The following is a 9048-nucleotide window of genomic DNA, read 5'->3' on the forward strand; positions in this document are numbered from 1 at the left end:
GTGTGTGTGTGTTACAAACGCGCATGTGTCTCTGAATTTATGAAATCAGTCGGTTCCTAATGCACTTGTGTGGTTTAATTATTTTGGATTATTTTGAGATTTTTTTGTTTCACTCGTGCGGTTTAGCAATTTTGGATTTTTAATATAATCTAGTATTTGTTTATTAAATATATTTCTGGCATAGATTTAGAACTTTCTCTATATTAATATCTTTGTATTTTCAGAAAACACTATTTACATGTCATGTACAATTTTGGGAATATACTTAAGTGTGATTTCTGAATGAGCAAAATAGTTCACTAACCTAGATTTACGAAAAATACACTGAAGTAGTGTACATAGATTTATAGTGAAGAGAACATCGTCCATCTGTGATGTACGTTGTGTTCAAAGATAATAATCTGTGGTGTACGTATATTCCTTTTTACTGGAATATTGTACATATATTTGTCTCTAGCCGTGTTACACATTTGCATGTGTGTGTAGCTTCATCTCTATGTTTCCATTAAAAAAATCTGATTTTAATTTGCATGTTTCCTTTGTTTTAGGGAGCTGCACGTTTCCTTCCTCCCTTTTTGACATCAAATAATTCCTTCCAAGCGTAGTACTATCGGATTCTTGGGCGTGGATTGGATCTGACATTTAAACGCACGTTTAAATCCAATCGTGATACATATGGACTCTTGGAGAGTTTCCTTTTCTTCTTTAATTCTAAGCGTAGTATATAAGGCTTCTATTTGATGGACAATCAGCCAGATCGTGGATTCATTTCCCTTTTATCATTGGACTGTTTTTTTTTACATTTTCTTGTTGGAGTTTTTAACATAGGCTTTCCTTCTTAATTTGTTTGAACGGATGGAGCCTTTCCTTTTTTTCCGATGTGAGACTTTCCTTCTTTTTACGTGAGGCTTTTCTTCTTTTGATTTCTATGAACGCATGGAGCCTTTCCTTTTTTTCTGACGTGAGACTTCCTTTCTTATAACGTGAGGCTTTCCTTGTTCTATTTTTTTTACATGAGGCTTTCCTTGTTTTATTTAACTAACGTTAGTCGTGTCAGATGTGTTATTTTATAACACGGGATCATTGGCGTTACGTAAGTTTTCCTTTTATCCTGATCGTACATTTTTTAATCTAATGGTTTAATTAATTTTGATGATGTGGATTAATGAGAGATCATGAATGGTGCCTCCAATTAGTAAATATAAGAAAAGATGGAAGCAGCATATGCAAGTAAGTTTACTTCTTTACCTCTGGTTACAGGGAGGAGGGGAAGAGCAGAGACTCAAGGCGTGCTCCTGCTGCTCGAGGTGGATGGGGATGGCGGATGCGGGTAGAGGTGGAGCTCCTGCTGCTCGAGGAGGACCCGGGGGCGGTGAGGCACCTGCCTTGGCCATTGGCGATGGTCGACGAGGGGCAGCGCCGGTGGAGAGCAGCTGGGCGGCGGCCAGAGAAGACGGCAGAGGAGGCGGGCGTGGGTGGAGCTCCCGCGGCGGGGGTTGAGGAGGGGCCGCGCCGGTGGCCGGCGGCGCCAGCAAACCCTAAATTGCAAGGAGGCCTCCTCGAGGAGGAAGCGCGCGAGGATGGTGGCTGCCGGTGGAGTGGCTCGGCGACGACGGCGTCGGTGATTTGGTTGGAGGGCGGCGGGCGCTAGCGGTGGGAAGGTTTGGGGCGGCGGCGGCGGTCTGGTGGAGGGCTGAGAGAGGTGTGAGATTGGGGATCGGGGATTGGGGATTTTAGTCGGGGGAGGGATAGCAATGGCGCACCACCTAGCGGTGCGCCATAAGTAACTTTTTTTGATAGTAATGGCGCACACCCAGCGGTGCGGCATAAGTAACTTTTTTTGGATATCAATAGCGCACCATCCAGCGTTGCGGCATTAGTAATTTATTATTATTATTATTATTATTATTATTATTATTATTATTATTATTATTATTATTATTATTATTATTATTTTTGTTGCATCTAATTTTTTTGAAAATGAATATGAATATGAACCAGTAATAATTTTTTATAAAAACAATAATAGATTTTTAAAAAATATCATCAAATTTGTTATTTGAAAATATTTATGAATATGAAAAAATATCATCAAATTTGTCATTTGAAAATATCGTCAAATTTGTTTTTTTTGTCTTTTTAGTTGCATTCATTTTTGAATTGGTAAAACAATTATGAATATGAAGAAATATCATCAAATTTGAAAAAATATTCATGAATTCAAAACGTGCCAATGAAATTTAAAAATATTTATGAGTTCATAAAATATTAACAAATTCAATACTTTTTGTGAGTTAGAAATTCAATACCATAATAAACATAAATAAATATTCATGAGGACTAGAACAGAAGAAATATCATTTCAATATGTCGAATTACAATCAAGAAATGAAGACTACGATTTAAATACAATCGATCTTAGCTAGCTATCTTTTCACAATCTTCTTGGCCTTCTTTTTCGCAAATGTAGTTCTTCTGTGGAACGGACGTCCTTTAGGTAGGGTGGTCCTGCTTCTTCTTGTGGTGTATGGCACTTCATTGTCGTCGTCATGTTCCATCATCGGGTCGCCGTACTTGTCGAAGTCTTGCTCATTGGCGACTCCATCCATTCCGATAATCTTCGTTTTGCCTCTCCTCACGACAATACGACTGGGCTTTGACGGGTCACTAATGAAGAAGCATTGGTCCACTTGGGAAGCCAGTACCCATGGCTCATTTTCGCGGTGACGTTTGCGCCCGCGGTCTTGGATTTGGCTTCGGCTATAACCATGATGGTGAAATAACGGTCTTCTTTTAGGACGCTCTTGTCCCATCTGACACGGAACATCAGGACCTTCTCTCCAGCGTAGCTCAGCTCCCAGATCTCCTCGATCCTTCCATAGAATCTGTCCTTGTCGTTACCGGTGTAGGGTTCCATCATTACCCCGGAGTTCTGATAACCATCGCTCTTCATATCCTTGTCCTCGATGTAGAATGTGTAGCGTAGATATCGTATGCCTCATAGGTCATCAGGTTGTGCTCGGCGCCCTGTGACAAGGCAAATATGAGTTTTTCTTCAGCGGAAAAATCCTCATGTAAAGGGTATGACAGAAACTTCTCCTTGAAACAACGTGTGAAACATGAGTTGTGGTCTTTGATTATATCTCCGTCCGTCCTCTGTTGGCCTCGGTCATTGTACGTCTTCTCAATAAAGGTTTTGTGCTCTACCACCCAAGGATCGACCACGTCTATGTGTTGTAGCACGACTAGGTTTGTTCTTTCAAAGTCAGCAAGTCAACCCTCGAAGTCGACATGCATTTCGCGGCGACCATCATGGTGACCCCATCCAGCGAGCTTGCCGAGGTGCCTGTTGAGGGGCAGACCAATGGGGTTCTCGATGCCTAGATAATTCGTGCGGTAGGAGATGCACTCTTCGGTTAGAAATCCCCTGGCTATGCTTCCCTCTAGACGTGACATGTTGTGAACGTATCCTTTGATGACACCATTCATCCTTTCGAACAGCATCATGCTATGCAGGAACGTCGGCCCGAGTTGGATGATATCCTCCATGATATGGACCTGCAGATGCACCATAACATCGAAGAATGCGGGCGGGAAGTACATCTGAAGCTCGCATAGTATCACCACGATCTCTTCATGTAGCCTTCTGAGTTGCCTCACGCCAACCGACTTCCGAGAGATGACGTCAAAAAAGTTGCATATGCCAAATAGCGTTTCACGGACGTGCGCGTCCATGATCCCACGGATTGCAACTGGAAGTATCTGCGTCATCAGCACGTGACAGTCGTGAGACTTCATCCCGCTGAACTTCTGCTTCGCTGAGTCTAGGTATCTGCTTATCTTCCCCACGTAACCGTAAGGAAGTTTTAATCCTACGAGGCAGGAACTACTCGATCTCCTCCTGACTTAGAGTGAAGCACGCGGGAGGGTAGTCATTTCCGGTCTTCTTGGCCTTTTTGCCTTGGCGACGACTTTCCGTGTCCTGCTTCGCCTCATCATCATCATCATCATCATCATTAGCGTGAAGATTCTCCCTGATGCCCATTGATTTCAAGTCTGCCCTTACTTTCGGCCCATCTTTGGTCCTCTCTGGCATGTTGAGCAGGGTACCAAGCAGAATCTCGCACACGTTCTTTGTGATATGCATGACATCAAGGCTATGAGGCACACGGTGGATCTTCCAGTATGGCAAGTCCCAGAAAGCAGACCTCGTTTTCCATACCTTTAGCAGCGGCTCTGGCGGCTTTCGCTTCTTTCCCGGCTCCGGGCACTCTTCCCAATTTTTCAACAGCTCGTCTATTTCCTCACCGCTCCTCGTACGCGGGCGTCTTCGGGGTTCAGTTTCACCATCAAACAAATCCTTGCGTTTTCTCCATGGGTCATCGTCGCGAAGCCACCTTCGATGTCCCATGAACACGGTTTTCAAAGACCCAGGATCTCTATCTAGCTGGCGATATGTTGTGTCATCCATGCACCTGACGCATCCAAAAAATCTGTGGACCACCTGCCCCGCGACATATCCGTAACTGAGATAGTCGTGCACTGTCATTAGCAGTGCGGCTCTCATAGGGAAATATTCTTTCTCTGCGGCGTCCCATGTATTGGCTGGTGTTTTCCACAGTGTGTCTAGCTCCACTTTCAGTAGCCCCAGATACAGATTGATGTCGTTCCCTGGTTGTTTCGACCCTTCAATTAACATACTCATGTGAATGTACTTCCTCTTCTGCACAACCAGGAGGGAAGGTTGTACATCCACACAAACACAGGCCAGGTGCTATGTGTGCTTCTCTGGCTGCCAAACGGATTGACTCCATCGGTGCACGCGCCCAGCACGATATTCCTTGGGTCGTCCCCAAATTCTGGGTGTTCGAAGTTCAACGCTTGCCACTGGCTCGCATCCTTAGGGTGACTCAACATCTTCTCTTTTTTATTTATCTCCGGATCATTTCTGTCATCTTCTCGCTTCTTCTCCTCCCTATCCGCGAGCCAACGCAGGAGCTTTGCTAGCTTAGGGTCCGCGAAATACCGCTGCAGACGAGGAGTGATCGGAAAGTACCACACCACTTTTCGAGGAGCTTTCTTCCTCTTCTTGTATCCAGTGACGCTGCACACCGGACATATGGTAGACTCCGCGTGCTCGTCCCGATAAATGATGCAATTGTTCATGCACACATGGTATTTCACGTCCGGTAAACCCAGAGGATACATGATTTTCTTCGCCTCCTCGAAACTGGTCGGGCACTTGTTCCCCTTGGGAAGACGTTCGTGCCAGAATGGCATGTTCTCGTCAAAGCATGCGTCGGTCATTTTGTGTTTTACCTTCATCTCCAGAGCCATGAGCGTTACTTTCAGGCGGGTATCGTCGGGCATGCATCCTTCATACAATGGAGTAACCGCGTCTATCTCCAGTTGATCCAGCTTGGCTTTCTCTCGGGCGGCAGCTCTTGCATTATCCATTTGCTTGAGAAGCAGCTCTTGAATATGAGGGTCCTGCACCCAGCCCATCGATGGTCCATCGTCGTCTGCTCCGGCATCTTCATCTTCATGATCATGCCCTTCGTCTTGATCTTCCTCATCATCATGTCCGGCATCTTCTACATGATGACTATGTACAGCATCACCGTCGTGATCATGTCCTGGAGATTCTTCGTCTTATCGCCCGCCCTCGCCGCGGTGGTTGTCTTGCTGCCCTTGCTCATTTCTTGATCGGCCCCCATGGACGACTTCATAGTCATGTTCATCACCTTGCCACCGATAGCCATCCATGAAACCATGCAAGAGCAGGTGGTCCCGCACCTGTCCGGAATCCGGGTCCGCAATAAGGCTCTTTAGCTTGCATCTTCGACACGGACATCTTATCTCTGTCTCGTTCTTTTGAAGCATCTCAGCCTTAGCGGAGCTCAAAAACCTATTCACGATGCCTTCGGTCATCGTGCGGACCATGGTCGCCTGCGGGGTAGAGCAAAACGATATTTTAGAACCAAGAAAAAATATGGCATGACCTTGCCTATACCTGTAAGAGACACTCCCCGGCAACGACACCAGACGATTTCTACCCTCCTGGATAAATCATGTTCATAGAATATCTGTTGGGCCATGAAGAGCAAGGGTTTGTAGTACCGAAAGAATTGTCCCTCAGTATTTGGGAACGAAGGTATACAGCCTGCTTTCTCTATTACTTCATTTGTCTTAATGATATTCAGATCATATGTATTCATGTGGATAGTTGATCATTGTGCATGTAGTCAAACATACATGAATTTCAATCATACTTTTATAATACGTACTGCCAGATATTTCGAACCTCATGCTACTCAACATTCTATTTTATCTATCTTAGTTTAGTACCTGGTACTTCTTCTATTCTTCAAGTACAATTTGTAATGACATAAGTTGCATGCTTAATTGAGTCCATGTCTTGGGTGTTTGGTAAAACATTGATCAAGAAGGTGTTCATTCATTCCATTTCTCTTTCGTACATACACACATTTGTACCTGGCTGGGGGGACATTAGGTGAGGTAAGATTGATCACGCCAAAAGCATCTCTTTTGTTTAGAAATGCTAATTTTGCTGCTATTGCTTACTTCTAGTACTTGCATTCTCGAATGAGTCCTTGCATGGTTGGTTGATGATTAAATTATTTGCTTATAAATATTTTTTTTCGTGCGATTCAATGGATAATCTCGAAGAATAGATAATATTTTCTTTTGTGTATGAAATCATTTTTTTCCATGAATAGAGCTTGAGATAAGCTTCATTTTCTAGTTCCTTTTGGGCATTCCCCTCTTTTCTTTTAATGCTCTTGATGTTGACGTGTAGTTTGTTGCTGGATAAATAGGTACTCTTACATGTCATGTCAATAATGTTATGTAAATATTGATTTTGGAAGAACGGATTTGCTAGTTGTCTTTCAACAATTGGAGGCGTCAATCCACCCAATTTTTTGAACTTACCGAGAATCTAATTTCTAAGTCTTGAGAAAACATGCATATCAGTATAGGATAGAAACTTACAAATAGATATGTAAACATATAGTAAACAATATGACCATTTATGACATGTGTGAAAAATATATAATGAATATTCTGTTGTACAAGTTGTGAAACATAAATTGTAGCTTTTCATTTTCTTATTTTCACTTAGTTCGTAAATGGTCATAACTTTCAACGCAATTTTACATAGGTATGTTTCTACTCGATGCCTATGTGTGTGATCTTTTCATAATATTTCAAAACATATACAACAATAATTATAAACAAGTTTTAGCATGTGGGTTCACATGCATACAGACAACATTGAGCATTTTCTCGGACTCATTTAATCTATAGGTCTTTATTGTTTTTTTCTAGTAGAATTTTTGTTTGGCTTATAGATCATATGGCCATATGGGAGGTACAGGCTTATATATTAATTCTTTCATTGGGTTTGATAGACCAAAGTTCTACATACCAATATACCTGAGTTGTATAATGTTTTAGGCAACTCATCTTATGCACACGTATAATTTCTGTTTTCTAACCTTTTGTTTAAAGTTATTAAACTGGGTTACAACTACTATTATTTGACTAAAACTATATGTGTTAACCAAATTTTCTAGCTTACTTTTAGCATATATTACTTGAGTTATAATCAATTTTGATGAAGAGAGGCAATCTTGGTCATTTCCTTGTGCGTCTATTTGGATGGTGGATAATACATGTCCAACCAATTTTTTGGGCATGACCAAAACTTTTGTGTTTGTTTGGAGAGTTGCCAATACTTTGACTTGCAAGTGACTCTATGGCAACTCTACTTCATTTTGCTTGGCAATATTGGCCGAATCATGGACAAAAAGTTTGACCAAAATTGTGGCTAGCCAAATATTTTGTAGGGTAGACTAGGGCTAAAACTAAACAGAACCCAAGTACAATTTCTTGAAGAGGTCTTTGCAGGGTATGGTAGACTGGGCTTACACATGAGCAGGCCAAGGTCAAAGGTGGAAAGGGGTAAAGCCTTGGGGCGCTTTTATGTGGTGCTTATTGGGAGCACTGGCAATGCACAACTCACCAGGGGCGACCATGCCTTTGGTAGCTCATTGCGCAGCCAAAAAAGGGTTGCAATCTGTGTTACCCACCATATATTACATGTTTTCCTAACTCATTAAAAAATGTTATAATCAAATTAATAATAATGCGAGTAGATTTTTTGTTTGGCTCAAAAAAATCACGTAAATCATTTCATGATTTGTTTTATAAAATCATGTAGTTTTAATTATAAAATTGTTCATATTTTATAAAAAAAATCATCTAACTAAAAAAATTACAAGTCCTTAAAAAAATGTTCATGTAAATATAAGAAGTGTTCACGCGTATCTAAAAATATTCATGTAATTAAAGAAGTGTCCACACAATAAAAAATATGCATTTAATCTCAAAATCTGTTCACACATTTTTGGTATTCGTGTAACTAACTAATGGCTACATATGTAATAATATATTCTAGTATTGTTTTCAAATCTGTTCACACAAGCTCATTTTTATACACATTATCAATTTTTCGTATATAATAGGGACATATTTCTTGTAGAAGTTTAGGATTGTTTTCAAATAGAATTTCTACCTTATTTTGTGCATGTTGTATATCTTCTATAGACATCTAATATTTTTACTAATATTTTTTTATCTAACTTTGTCATACATTACATATATTTTCATGTATATATTTTCATATATAAAATACAGTTTTTGGACATGTTTAATAATTTCATATAAATTGTTTTTCCAACATATATGTTTTGATGTCTACTACTTTTCATATACATTGCACATTTCAAATATAAACATGAATTTTTTTAATACATGTTTAACCATTTCTCAAACACATGATTAATAATTTCTCAAACACATGATTTTGAACATTTTTACACATGCATGTTAAAAAATTGAAATACACATTGAAACATTTTTTTCCTGAGTGATACAAAACTTTTTTTCTGAAACAACCGGAACATTTTCTGGAAATGACAAAAAACTAAATTTTGAAATGTGTGAACATTTATTAATTTTGCA

The sequence above is a fragment of the Triticum dicoccoides genome, chromosome 7A (genome assembly GCF_002162155.2).
Source record: "Triticum dicoccoides isolate Atlit2015 ecotype Zavitan chromosome 7A, WEW_v2.0, whole genome shotgun sequence".
Lineage (NCBI taxonomy): Eukaryota > Viridiplantae > Streptophyta > Magnoliopsida > Poales > Poaceae > Triticum > Triticum dicoccoides.